Source organism: Peromyscus leucopus, chromosome 2, assembly GCF_004664715.2.
Source record: "Peromyscus leucopus breed LL Stock chromosome 2, UCI_PerLeu_2.1, whole genome shotgun sequence".
Taxonomy (NCBI): domain Eukaryota; kingdom Metazoa; phylum Chordata; class Mammalia; order Rodentia; family Cricetidae; genus Peromyscus; species Peromyscus leucopus.
In genome coordinates, this window is record NC_051064.1 from 51843386 (window position 1) to 51858359 (window position 14974).

General features: G+C 46.4%; 1 protein-coding gene across 1 annotated transcript in view; it reads left to right on the forward strand.

Annotated features, from left to right (window-relative positions):
- The first annotated feature begins 563 nt into the window (after positions 1-563).
- Positions 564-14974, forward strand: part of Aco1 (aconitase 1) — a 64239-nt gene continuing 49828 nt past the window's right edge. The window contains exon 1 of the mRNA XM_028884068.2: positions 564-718. The gene's annotated coding sequence lies outside the window, so the exon portion shown is untranslated. The remainder of the gene's footprint in view (positions 719-14974) is intronic.

Genomic DNA, 14974 nt, shown 5'->3' on the forward strand with positions numbered 1-14974 from the left:
CCCGATGCAAGGGAAAGCCTACAAGTCAGCTATCCACTTCCTGGGACTGAGCCACTAGCAATGCTGGTCGCAGCCCAAGTCTAGTTTCTCCCGCCTATGGGGCGGAGCCGAGGGGGATCTAGGGCCAAAGCTCCTAGGCCTTCAGCTTCCGGCACTCCCGCCAGGGCTGTACCGACAAAGCAGATCCTAGGCTCTGCCCCAGCTTGGGGCCCAGATTCTCCCGATCTAAGAACTGGGCCTGGAGAGCCCAGGCTCCGCTATTCAGCCTCAGCCTCCAGGGCCCGCCCTCGGGGCGGGGTAGATCCCAGGCCCTGCCCCTCGATCATGGCCTGCCTTCAGGTTCTGGAAAGAAAAGAGGAGGCGTCCCAGGCTCTGCCCCTTGGCCGCAGCATCAAGTTCAGGCCCTTGGGGCGGGATAGGTCCTCGACTCCGCCCCTCTGCCTTGGCTTGAAAGTTCCGAAGGGTGGGGGGTCCAGGCTCCGCCCCTCGACGATGGCCCGCCGCTTCTGAATGGAGGAGGTGTTCAGGCTCCGCCCCTCTGGGCATAGTGAGGCTCAGACCCCGCCCCTCTCCTGCTGCAGCTGGTTCCGGCCCGCTCACTCACCGTCCCGCCTTGCTTTAGGAGTGTCGGGAGGACCGCTCATCGGGAGGATCGCGGAGTTCGGCCAGGGTCCTTGGTAGCACCCGACTGTGTGCTCGTGGAGCCCCATAGTGAGCGGTGAGTACCATGCGCCTCCGGGGCGTCCGTGCAGGCCTTTACACGCTACAGACCGCGGGGACACGGGACGAGCTGGGGGAGGCCGCGGAGCTCGCTCCTGGGGTGACCTCTCCGCCCGCTCCTCAGCCTGCGACGCTTTGGACTGGGAGTGGCTCTTCTCGGCGCCCCGGGAGTTCTCGCCTTGCCTGTGAGGCCAGGCCTGGCCTACGGGATAGAGCAGGCTGCGACTGTGGCAGGCAGATTAGGGAGTCTCCACTAGGGCCGATGGGAAGTGGGATGAGGGCGAGAGACCCCCTCAGTGGAACGGTTGGGCTCAGAGCCCATGGTGACTGATTGAGAAACCCAGCCTCTAAGAAGTTGCTGAACTTTTGGACTTAGGACCGTTTGCGTGCTTAAGGAACCTTTGTTATGTGGGTTGTACCTATTGATATTTGCCGTGTATAAGTAAAACTTATAGACAGACAATATGCTTAATAATTCAGAATAGACCAATTATATTTATCATAACATTTTCAAAAATCTTACATTTTACAAAACAAAGTTATTAAGAGTGGCATTGTTTTACATTTCTGCAAATCTCTGCTTAGAAGAAGAAGGTGCATTTTTCCCCCAAGACAGGGTTTCTTTGTGTAACAGTCCTAGAACTCGCTTGCTTTGTAGACCAGGCTGACTTCGAACTCATAGATCCACCTGCCTCTGCCTCCAGAGTGATGGTATTAAAGGAGCGCGCCACCACCGCCGGCTGACAGGTGGATTCTTACATCTGCTTCTGCATTCAGTCTGTTGCAGTATGACATGTGGTGTCGCTTCTGGAGACTTTCAAATATATTCCTGAAAATGTAACATCTTCGTGTTGTTTGGAAGTGTTTTTGACCTTGCAGATACCTAGGTGTTCTCTGCACACACTTTAGAACTATTGAGGTAGCGTATGCTTGGGAGGCATAGTTCACTGGGTTGCTCGCTGCCTTGTTTATGAACCTTCCACCCAGCACCATGGAGAGTGTTAAGTGTTACTTTCTGACATGCACGACCACTCTTGACCTCACTTGGGAACTAAGTCCTAGATCCCCACCCTTGATGGTGGCTGCAGCCTTCTGCAAACTCAGTAATGTTCATGTGTGCCTTGGTTGTTTTTGTGCCTGCTGAGTTGACCCACATAAGCATCAGGATTGCAGGATTGATGTGACAAACCGGATCTGTGGGTTCTGAGAAGTGTGTATAGAGAGACCATGCCAAATGTATAGGGGCTGGTGTAAGATTTCCAAGTAGTTGAGAGGTCATTTCTAAAATATCAGGGTGGTGAGCCAGGTGGTGGCAGCGGTGGTAGTGGTGGTGCACACCCTTAATCCCAGCACTTGGGAGGTAGAGGCAGGAGGATCTCTGTGAGTTAGAGGCCAGATACTAGGTACGGGATGTGTTATTCAAGTCTTCCAAAATGTTTGAGAGAGGAAAAACAAAAAACTGTGTTTAGAATATACTAATGTGGACCAGCAAATTTCTTGTGTAAAGGAGCAGACAACAAATGTTACAGCCGTGCAGTTCTTACGCTGCTGTGTGAAAGCAGCCACAGGCATTATACCAGAGCAGCTCTGACCTACAGAGCGAGTTCCAGGACAGCCAGGGCTACACAGAGAAACCCTGTCTCAAAAACCAAAATAAATAAATAAACAACAAATAAATAAGTAGAATATCAGGGTGGCATGCGCCTGCCTCCCGCCTCCCCATGTTCAGTTCTGTTTGGAGTTTCTGTCTAGACTTGGCTTTGTTGAGATTTGCTTTCCCGGCTTTGAATTCTTTCACTTCCACCTTCCTGGCTATCACTACGAGTGGTCCTCTGTTGTTTTTTCATTAAATTGAGTAGCTGCCCCTAAAGCAACTGCTGTCCTAATCGGCAGTCACAACTCCACAGCTACCAGGAGCAGTTCGGCTGCACTGGCCATAGCCAGGCAGGAATTCTGTTCCCTCAGGCCCCGGCTCTATCAGGGCCGCTGAAGGAAACTTCATCTAAATCTCTGTCCGTCTATAGAACTCAGGATTCAAAGGTTGAGGTGCAATCCTGCTCTCTCAGAGAGACTGAATAGCAAGTATCTAACCTTCTCTCTCAGCTCACGTCTCCCCCCAAAACAGGGTGTCCTTCTGCCCAGCCCCCACTTAAGAACCCTAACTACACCTGGCTCCTCCCTGCCACTTCCTGTCAGCTAGTTGCTGACTCAGTCTCCTGACCCAGGTTGGTTTTATTTAATCAAGCAAAGGTACCATCATTAAACAAATACGCCATAGCATAAACAAATGTAATGCATCTTAAATTAATATTCCACAACAATGTTTTCTGCCCCCCCCCCACTAGAAAGCAATCGTCCATCGTGTTTATGTAGTAGATGGGATCCTTTATTAGATTGTTTCCTTTGGTTTATGTTCTGTCTATACAAATTTGAAATACAAATTGTACACATATTATCAATTACATATATCAAAGCAAACAAACTTCTCTATCCTCTGCCCAAAGAGGCTATCGTGTTTTTGTAGCTGGAGTTTTCTCCAGTCCTTCTCTGGCCTCCGCAGTTCCGCAGCCCACTTATAAAATAATCACTCAAAGCTCATATTAGTTAAAATTGCTCGGCCATTAGCTCAGGCTAACTATTGACTAGCTCTTACATCTTAAATTAACCCATTTCTATTAATCTATAAGTTGCCACATGGCTTGTGGCTTACTGGTACTTTTACATCTTGCTTCGTCTGGCTGGCGACTCCTGACTCAGCCTTCCAGTTCCCAGCCTTCTCTTCTCTCTTTGTCCTGCCTATACTATACTTCCTGCCTGGCTACTGGCCAATCAGCATTTTATTTATACAGAAAGACATCTCCAGCATGTTTTGATGGAGGAATTTAAGCCCTTTGGCTGATGGAAATGATCTGTGCATATGCTGTTGTTCCCACAGGTGGGAGAAGGGGATTAGGATCTAAACTCTGAGCACTTGTATTCTTTGCCTATGACTCCACTGTGATGGTGGAGCCTCCCTTAATTATCCCTTGAGAAGGTGTTTAACTCATTTCCAATTCTTCTGGACTTTGGGAAATTAACAAGTGTAAATGATGTGGGGCCTGTCTGGGACTTTGGGTCAAGAGCATAGGTAACGACTGGTCAGTTGAGACAATTCCCTGTCTGCATGTATACATGAAACATGGTCCTATCAGACGAGAAATACCCCCTAGTAAAGGGTGCTTCAGAAGCATATGTGAAGGAAACCAGAGGCCCACACAGTGAAGATGACAGTTAAAACCAATATTTATTACCATGTGCCTGGCAAATATCTTTTGTCATGTTTTGCCTGCTCTGCCTTTTAGGAGGAAATACTTCTTCATGAGGCAGCTAGAGTCTGGATGGGAGAATCCCTTCCAACCTGACATCAGTTCTTAGAGTAGCCTTGTAGAGGACACTTGATCTCTCAGAACTTTAGTGTCTCTGTCTTCACAGTTAAGCTATTGTTAGCAGATGTCCCAAGTACCCATGGTTTCCTGAAAGGGATTTATGCTAGCATTTGTGCATATGTCTTCTCAACTCTGTGTTCAGCAGTGTTACAGTTCTGTAGCTTGAAATGGGCCATGATGAGAATATTTACACTGTGGAAATCATCCAGCGCTCCATGTCTGAGCTTTTTCTACCTGGGGAACAAATTGCTAAACATTGACCAGCACGCTGCTACTGTTGTCAGAGCCAAGGTGCATTTGATTTATTTGGCTTCTTTTCTGTTTTCTTTTTTAAGCAAAACCAGACCCCTTAGCCTGAGCAAAGATACAGGGTATGGGATGTGTTATTCAAGTCTTTCAAAATGTTTGATGGAAGAAAAACAAAAAAACTGTGTTTAGAATATACTAATATGAATCAGCAGATTTCTTGTGTAAAGGAGCAGACAGCAAAAATTACAACCGTGCAGCCACAGGCAATATACAAGCAAAGGAGCATGGCTGTGTTTAAATAAAACTTTATTTACAAAAACAGATGCTGGACCATAGTTTACAAACCCTTGTACTAGAATATAAAGAGGAACCCTGTTTCAAAGATACCTTCTTTATAAGAAAAGAAGATTCTTCAGGAATTCTGGGACTAGAATCTCCAAGTTGGATATATGTGGAAGTAGGAACTACAGAGGGCTTAGAATCAATCATAGAAAAATCCAAAGTAGGTTGTTCACAGAAGGACCATCTGGCATGCACAATAAGTGGAAATCCTTACTCCCAACTCCTTGGAGGTGTCTCAGGTTTACACTGGGGTGGATGGACCTGCCTTCTAATACAGTGTGGATTTTGACTGTAGGCACAAAACAGTATCGTCTCTAACAGTTACCCTCACTTCAGGGGCAGGGACAAATCTTCCTTATACATGTGTATATTATAACTATTATTATATGTGATATATATGTACATATTTGTACACATACTGTAGATACATGCATATTTGTTACCTGTATACATACATAAGTTATATTCATATGTGATCTCACACCTGTGAGAATTTGTGAATTTGAAGTTGCCTCAGAAATGTAAAACAGATATACTAAACTGTTAAGAGGAGCCATTTCTGAGTAGTGGAATCATGTAAAACCAAGCCTGGAACCTTTTCCTTCTTTTTTTTTTTTTTTTTTTGTATTAGATACTCATCTATCCTATAACATTCTTTATATGTTGTTTTTGCAACTTAAAAAGAAAAACTAAATCCCAACAACCTATGCCTTTAAAGGGAAATGGGTGATTTCTTTGGTAAGAGAGCGGCAACCCCTGCCCCCTCATATCTATTCTTGTGAAAAGGCACCGTTCTGGCAGCTTCAGAGGTTCAGTCCGTTATCATCATGGCAGGAAACATGATGACACTCAGGCAGACATGGTGCCGGAGAAGTAACTGAGAGTTCTACATCAGATCCTCTGGCAGCAGGAAGATAGAGACAGTGGGCCTGGCTTGTGCTTTTGAAACCTCAAAGCCCAACCCCGGTGATACACTTCCACCATCAAGGCCACACCTCCTAATCCTTCTCAAATAGTGCCACTCCCTGATAACCAAGGATTCAGATATATGAGCTTATGGGGGTCATTCTTATTCAAACCACCACATCAAGTGATATTGTCACATCACGTTTCTGAACTAGTATCTGTAATACTAGTATATATTAACTCAGAATATTCAGAGCAAACCCTCTCAAGTAAAAACATTTCATTATTCTTTCCTAGTGTTTGACTTAAGCTCTTGCCAGAGGTTGGAGGTCCCAAAATCGAACTATTCTTTGATGGGCCCTTATACAAACCCTTGTACTGGTGTTGCAAAAATCTGGTGTGTGGTTTTTAAAATAAAAGGTCTCAAAAGACTATTTACCTTTGATTCTTTGTTTCTGAGGAGGGAAAATGTGAGTGTGTGCATGTGCGTGTGCGTGTGCGTGTGCGTGTGCGTGTGTGTGTGTGTGTGAGTGTGTGTGTGTGTGTGTTCAAGTGGGTGTGTGCATACACACACACCTGGGTAAAGAAACTAGGTTCACCACAGTATTGAGTGGTTTTCTCTTAGTCGTGTGGTTAACTTGGGTTTTGGATTTTCCTCAACCCTGCTTATCAGTGCTTTCCAGCACAGACTCTCGACTTGCTTATGATTAAACCAACCTCTGCAGTTGTTTAACACAAACACTGAGGACAGAGTTGCTCCGTTCTTAGGCTGAGTTACCGACAGCCTGCCTGGCAGCAGAGCTTTGCAATCTTTTTCCCAGTGGGAAAAGGGGAACTAAGAGAGCCAGGCAGGGGAACTAAAAGCAGGCCCGCTGACAGCTGGAGTCACATGTGCTCCGTGGACTTCCCCCTGGAGTCTCCTGTGACCCTTTGTCCTCTTGACTGAGAACCTAGAAGGTTCTTCCTAGGTTTAGTGCCATCAGCTGACCATCTTCCTGTCAATCAGCCTCTCTTCCCTCCCCTCCTCCTCCAACCCCTGTCTCTGCCTCTGCCTCTCCCCGCCCCCCCTCCCCCCATTAACTCACTCTCTTGTATTTAACTATTTTATTAAGAAATTTGGGGCACACAGCGCATGGAGAAGAGAGTGACTTGGCATCGCAGGATCCGAACATGGCCTGCCGGCCAGTCTCGTTTTCAACCATGGCCCCTTCTACCCGCCTCTCTTCCTTTTCCTCTGCTGGGAGTGGTCATCTCCATTTTCAGCTACTTAAATTAACAACGGCAGAAAAACACACATGTCTCTGTTATGTTTTGTTGCTGTCTGTTTGTTACTCTCTTTAAACTGCCTAGTGTGAGCCAGGTGGAGCCTCTGGGACTCCTTGAGCCCTGCTTGCATTTCCCGGTGTCTGCCTTTGCTCTCCCTCTGCCCTAGTCCACTCTGGCTTTCCTAAAGCCTTCCTCAAATCCCAGTTGTAGCTATTTTTGTCTGCTGATCTTTCTTCTTCCCCTTATCTTACTGTAATTAAACGTGTGCATATGTTAGTCTTTTCTCTTAGGTTGTAATCCTTGTACAAGAGGCGTGTCTTTTTATCTCCCTTTCTCCTGTGGTACCTAGTAATTACCACAAAGAAGATCCTCAAGAAATACATGCCAAACTGAGTTGATAAGACTCCTTGGAAGTGCTGGAGAGATGGCTCAGCGGTTTAAGAGCACAAGCTGACCTTCCAAAGGACTGGGTTGTTTCCAGCACCCACATAATGGCTCACAACCATCTGTAACTCCAGTTCCAATGCTTTCTTCTGGCCTCTCCACCTGTACCAGGCACCCAAATGGTGCACATACATACATGCAGGCAAAACCACTCATCTGCATTAAATAAAAGTATTCTTGCAGTGCATTGATAGCATAGGCTTCTAATCCCAGCACTCGGGAGGCAGTGGCAGGCAGAGCTCTGAGTTCAAGGCCAGCTTGGTCTACAGAGGGAGTTCCAGGACAGCCAGGGCTACACAGAGAAACCCTGTCTTCTAAGTAAGTAAGTAAGTAAGTAAGTAAGTAAGTAAGTAAGTAAGTAAATAAATAAATAAATAAATAAATAAATAAATAAATAAATATTTTTAGAAAGAATCACTGGAGGGAAACAATGAGTATAAAAGATACATTTTTGTACATTGCCCATGGCTAAGTAAAGTTTCCCTTATCTGCATAGAGTTTTGAAAGTTTTAAAGAGTTGTGATGGACCAGTTGTTTGCTTTGCTTGTTTTTAGGAGTTTTTGTTTTTTTGTTTATTTTTTAACATATATCTGGAGCCTTTAAGTCTATCTAACCTTACAATGCTTCTTCCCACCCCAGGAAAAATACCTAAAAATACATCTTATGGGGTCACTTTTACTTGATAAGAGTGCTTCTTGACTTTGCTTAATAAATGTGTTTTAAGGTATAGATTTAAATCCTTAGTAAGAGAAATAATGTACTTTACTTTTCTAGCCTACCAAGCCCTATAAAGTAAGGGGGTAACAATCTCATCAATTCTCTTATGTCATAGGGCTCCCAGAATGCACTGTGCTAACTGTGTTAACTCAGTTATCCCAGCACCCCTTGCCATGTGGGCAAAGATGTACAGATAGGCATTGTGACCTTAAACATGCAAAAAAACAAAGTGGGGTTTAACAAGCTAGAAAGAATTCTTGTCTATAGCCCTAAGGGGCAGTTGGACTAAAGTGCAGATCAGAAACCAAAGAATCGGGATTAAAGGTTACCAACGTGCATGGACATGAAACCGCCTTGCTGGGCCCTGTGTGTCAGAGCGACCCAGCACCGGTTCTTACCTCTGAATGCATTTTAACTACAGAACGGCAGCTCATTCTCTGAGCCGACTGTTTCCCAGACTTTGCTGTCAAGAGTTTACCCAAGCACTCTGACGAGTTTGCAGATGTATGTGAATGTCTCTCTTCCGGTTCTCTCTCATTCTCTCCCGACCTTTGAGCAAATGGGGGAAGCTTGTCTTTGTATGGCTTGCCTTGGACCGTTGCTCCAAGTGACTTGTATGGAACACTTAATTATTCATTGACCTCCTCGTCCTTCCTGGGACTGTTATAGAGTTACAGAACAGGTTACAGGTTGTGGCATGGTTCAAGAAGTTGCGTCACCCTAAGTTGGCCTCTTACATGATTGATTCACTAGTTTGAAGAGGAGCAGGGAATAGACTTGGTCAAGAACTGCCCAGAATCTGCCATGGTTGAGAGCTGCACCATGGAGACGTAAGGAAGGTGAGAGTCCGTGTTCCATTCTCCAGCCTTGGCACTCAGGATGGTGTTGCCTGCACCAGCTGCCCTAGTGCTGGTGGCGTTATTATTTGCGAGTTTCATTTTTTACGCACTATTCATTTGGATATTTGTATGTGAAATGACTCTGCCTGTCGGAGAGAGGTTGCACCCTGGGTGTGAGAGAGTTGACTGTAGCTGAGTTTAACTCCTCGCTAGGTTACCACCCAGAGGCCTCAGCAGGTGACCTGCCCCTCCTTACTGTCTTGTCACCTATAAAATAAGAGAGTGGTGTCTTTGTGGATAGATTGCTTAAAGATTTTGTCAGCACTCGTTGAGGTGTCTGGTGCTGCAGACCCACACATCCTTGGGGGGCAGCCACTTCTGGTCTCTAATGCCTCATGCTGTTACTGTTCTTCCCAGCTTGGGTCCTGGCCCCACCCGCCCCTGGGCTCCTGGCCTACCGAGCTGACTCTGATGCTTCAACCAAAAAAGAGACAGTAATAACCTTAGACCCCTCAGTCCACCTCGCCTGCCCTGGTCTACTTTTAACTCCCCTGGATCTTTCCTTCCTGCACTTCCTCACCAACCCCGCCCCCATTTCCAAGCATGGTGACTGTAAAAGCACCTGCCTCCCTGACACCAGTCTAGCATCATGGCCGAGAGGAGCTGCCTAAAAGCCTCGAACATTGCCCCTTGTCTCCAGGGTAAATTTGAGTGGGGTCCCTCACGACCTCGACCTTGACCATCCCTTTCTCCTAGTTTTCCCTCCTGTGCCCCATACTTCACTCACCCAGAAGAACTTGTGATTCGGACGACATCACTTTTTTTATGTCTTTAAGTCCAGTGTTTCTCTGCCAGTGTGTTCTCTCGTCAGTCTGCTACTTTGGTGTGATTCGGAAAGGTGCATGGTGGTGTCCCTTGGAGCCTTTTCCCATGATGGATGAGGTGCTCTGCCTAGATGCTTCTTCATCACCTTGTGCCCACTGCTGCCGTGTGGGAGGCGTGAAATTCTTTTCTGGCTGCTGTGGGTATTCTCCAGCCTCTTTTTGAGTCCAGGAGTAGCTGAGAGTGGGGACTTCCTCACCCCTGTAAAGCAAATGCATGAGTGAATCCCGCCAGTTCCGTCTCCATACCAGGAGATGTTGTAATATGGTGGCGTTACCTCCAAATGTATTAGGTCACATTCGTAGCTATCCTAAGACACATGTGACCCATAGGCCACAGGTTAGTTCCTTCGATAGTCCAAAGAGGCACAGTTACCAAGATTTAATGTCACTCTATTACTTGTTACATCTTTGAAGGTAGATTTTCTTTGGGTCTCCAGCTCATAAAAAATGACATGGAGACTTATTAATTATGAAAGCTCAGCCTATAGCTTAGGGTTGTCTCACTAGCTCTTATAACTTAAATTAACCCGTTTATATTAACCTATGTTTTGCTTCATGGCTTTTTATCTCTCTTCCATGTTGCACCTCCTGTTTCCTCTTCGTGTCCTCTGGCATGTCTCTCCTGCTTAGATTCATCTCTTCTCTCTCTCCCTGGAAGTCCTGCCTAACCTCTTGCTGCCTAGCTATTGGCCATTCAGTTCTTTATTAAACCCATCAGAAGGCACCTTGACAAAGACACATCTTCACAGTGTACAAAAACATTATTCCACAGTACATCTTTGACCTAATGAAGTGGGAGTCGTGTGTAAGCCATGCCACATGTGATTCACTGAGCTGGAACAAGAGTCTGAGGGACTACCTTTTGCATGGCAGTCCCTATCTCAACATGTCTGCCTCTGGCTTCAGGGTACCCACCCCTCTTGCTGTGATGCTGCCATTGGGGCAGGAATACGAGGGTCAAAGAGATAGAAGCCTCGTGGAAAATCATTGAGATGGGGGTTTATAGATAGTGAGCTTCCGGGAACTTCATTAGCATGAGTCATCATCTCTGAGTCCAGACAGTTCTGAGGCCCTGACATGACCACTTTGGGCCTCCAAAACTGGTGAATGCCAAGGTAAAAGTGGCCCTGGGAGATCGCTGGAGGCTGCACATGTAGCCTTTTGTGATGACATCCTCTCTCATCCTAAAATTTAAGTCAGAAGTTCATCCCCACATAAACTCAGGGGCTTGAGGAATTCAGGTTTCTTAAAGAATGAGTCTCAGCTGGTCCTGCTATATGTCGTGCTCTCCTCTGCTCTCCTCAAAATGTACCTGCAAGCCAGGCATGGTGGCAGGGGTGCTCAAATTCTAGCGTTTGGGAAGCTGAGGCAAGAGGATTGAGAGTGAAAGGCCAGCCTGGCCTGTGCATCAAGACCCTGTCTAAAAAAATACAACACACGTACACTCGTGCTCCTCTTTCTCTCTGCTCTCTCTCTCTCTCTCTCTCTCTCTCTCTCTCTCTCTCTCTCTCTCTCTCTCTCTCTCTCACACACACACACACACACACACACACACACACACACACACACACGACTTAGATGCAGAAGAGCGTGGTTGGAGTCTCTGCAGACATCACTTCCTAAGCCCACTGATGACCGTAAGAAACTACAGGGTGAAGACCCACATACCCAGAGGGATTGAAGGTGACCTTCCCAAGCAGAGGATGAGGCAGGCTGTCTAGAACCTGAGGAGCTCTGCCTCAGAGTCTCTACTTTCTGGATGAGTGGTCTACATCCTGGGTGGCTGTTGTTGCTAGGTGTCTCAGGAATCTATAAATGCTGAAATTCAGCAACATGTTGTGAAAGAAACTGTTATTACCACCCAGTGATACTGAAAGGAAAAATGAGTCTTCTGTTGTCTTGATTTGCTTCAACTAACTTAAAATACATTAATTGGGTTAATTTATATTCTATGTCTTTGAGATCTGGGCATGAACACTGCTCCCTCCGGGATTGGGAAGCCCTCAAAAGGAGAGAGCTTGTCAGGCACTGCTGTGGCTTGTCCCTGTCCTCCAAATCCTGACCCTACTTGTGAGCCTGTGCACATGTGCTAAGTAAGACACGATCATTTCTGTGATGTGTCCCAAGAATTTCCAGAGTTACTTAGTAATGAACTTAGGTTCAATTTAGGAAATAGCCACATCTTAATTATAATCTAATATTTTCTTACTGAGTTCGTGTCTCATCAAATTTTAAAGAAGTCTTATGTTGAAAGCCTGTAATTTAAACCAGGTAGCCAGCCGGGAATGTATAGTCTTTATCAAAACCCTTGCAATGGCTGGAAACCCTCAGGTAGCGCCGCCGCCGCCGCCGCCGCCGCCGCCGCCGCCGCCACAGTCCCAGCTTCTGTGCCTTCCTTCTGTCCTCGCTCACCATGGCCTCCATGCTGTTCCCTCGCCCCACCAGAGGCCTCTCACAGGGCCTTTGCATGGGATCTCACCCTCTTGCAGACTGCTCATACCTTGAACTGGGAATTGCATGTAGAAACTGTGCCTTCAATTCTCTGCTTGCGTGGCTTCCGTGAGGAGTCTTGGGTCACCTGAGCCTCCTTCCATTGCCTCTGAGCTGCCTACCACCCTTGCTTTAGTCTACCAAGAACAGTATTGGTATCCCCACCCCACATTCTGTTTGTGCACTTGTTTACTTGTTCAGTCTGTGTGTGTACTGGTCTATAAGGGTGGGAGCTTTGTCTCTGTCTCTTTGCCTGGGACCTGCAATAGTCCCTGACATGCAATAGATAATTAAAAGAAGTATCCACTGAATGCACAAGTCAGAAATTGTTTTTTTTTTCCCTTAGAGATGACTTTTTAGCCTATTGGCCAACCTTATTTTAGATCTGCAGTCTACCTTATTTTATGCATTTTATGTGAAAGCGAAACACAGGAATGTTAGCTACCTAAATAAAAACTAATTCTTTAACATCCACTGAGAAGTCTAGAAATATACGGCTCAATCTGGTCAGGTATCTAGAATAGACCAGAAGACTGGAGGAAATAGAGCACTAACTTCGGAATGTAGCAAGAAGAGAGCCTGGGGGTGGAGCAGGCTTTCTGAGAGGGATGCTCTCACCTCTCCCAGCCACCCTGCACCTAGCATATAGTTAGTGCTCAGGAGAAAGGTGCTACCGGAGCTGCTGACTGTTTTGTTGTTGTTGGTTGGTTAGTTGGTTGGTTGTTTTTTTTTTTTTAGGGACAGGGTCTCACTATGTAGCTTTGACTGTCCTGGAACTCACTATGTAGATTAGGCCGGTCTTGAACTCATATATAGATCCACTTGCCTCTGCATTCCAAGTGCTGACATTAAAGGTGTGCACCACTACACCCAGTATTTTTTTTTCAAGATTTATTTTTAAGTGTGTGTGTGTGTGTGTGTGTGTGTGTGTGTGTGTGTGTGTGTTGGTATGCAAATGTGTACATTGCCTGCAGAGACCAGAAGTGAGCATCGGGTCAGCTGGAGCTGGAGTTCCAGGTGGCTGTGAGATGAGGTTGCTGGGACTCAAACTCGGGACCTCTGGAAGAGCAGTCAGTGCTCTTAACCGCTGAGCCATTGGCCCTGCCTCAGAGCTGATTGTTGTTATGGAGCCATTGCTTTCTCCAAGACCTTGTCTGCTCCACTGTGGTCTTCTATTCTCTCCCAAGAAGACAATTGTGTTGGCCTCTTTTTCTAAGTTACTTAGTTATAAATGTCCTACAAGACCCCTTTTTTTAGTTGTAAGTTAAGAGGTTTTTATTTGGTTGAAAGCACTTTTACAAATGGCTGGAAGGGTCAGAGTTGCCATCTCACAAAATCCATTTCCCACAGGCACCCACGGCACGTGGAACAGCAAAGCTTTCTAGTGCTTTGCTTGTGGAAGAGCCGGGGACAAACCATGATAATTTTGCCTTCTTGGAGACATCTGACCTCTGCTAATTCTTACATAGACATCCTTGGAATCTTCCTTTTAACAACAACAACAACAACAAAAAGTTGTTTATAAGTAGCAGAACCATCAGTTTGGGAATAGGACCAATCATCTCTCTTTAAATAGAAAGAAGAAGCAGCATCATGGCTGTCTGTCCAGTGAACTGAAGCAAGCCCTAAGCATTGTGACTCTGACCTTGGAGTTGAGAGCTGTGAACATGCAGGCTGTATGCGTTTAAAAAGGGTTAGGAAGAGAGGAGCCGCATAGCGAGACATGCTGAGGAAGCCTCTTCCTGTCATCACACAGATGTTAGTAATCTGTAATCTGCTCTTGTTTTCCTCTGGAAGTCCCAAGTGAGCAATCCCTCAGGTACGCTGTCTGTGCTTCAGACCCCAGAGGGGTGATTCCTGCCCTCTCAGGCTTGGACAGAACGCGCAGTTCCCAGGAAGTGATCGCACTGCCCCAAACAAACCCCAAAGCCCCAAACTCTGCCCTCACCCAGTGCTGTGGGGGTTCTGTGAGGCAGGACCACCCCTCTGCTTCTTCCTGTGAGGGTACAAGTGCAGTGTTGACTGCAGGGCCTGTTTAAACATGAGGCAGCTTGACAGGATTCAGCTCTGATAGTGACGTATAACATAGGCCTAGTTAATCTGGAGGCTGGAGTCAGAGCGAGAAGAGGCAGCTTTTTTTTTTTTTTTTTTTTTAACCCTGACCACTGGCCGTTAGCTGATTTATCACCTGTTCCAAACAAATATGCCTTTGGTGGACAAAATCGGCAGGCAGACACTCTCTGGCACTTATGCTCCCTAGAATAGGGCTCAGCGTGCTTTTCAAGCAAGAGAGATGCTCTGGCCTCCGTTCACAAGCAGCCCTCGGTCTTTCTCATACAGCCCTCTTGTAAGAGTGCTGCTTGGATGTGGAAGCTGAGTCTGGGGCCGCCCAGAGCACAGCACCTTCACCCAGACGGGCGTTTCACCCACATTTTAACCTGGTGAGCCTCTTACCCTGCTCTAGGCGGAGAGGCTCTCGGGTTTTCAAGCACAGAGTCAATTGTGCAACACATTTTAGAGCTTCATTTATGTTCGGGGAAATCTAACAGAGTTTGGGTCTCAAGGCCAGAGAGAGAGAGAGAGCAAGAGCAGTCCCATTCTCTCTGAGGTTGCAGAACCGACTCTTGCCCACATTAGTATCTCACTTACATTCCTTGGAGATAAGAGCATTTGGTCACCGAACCTCAGTTTG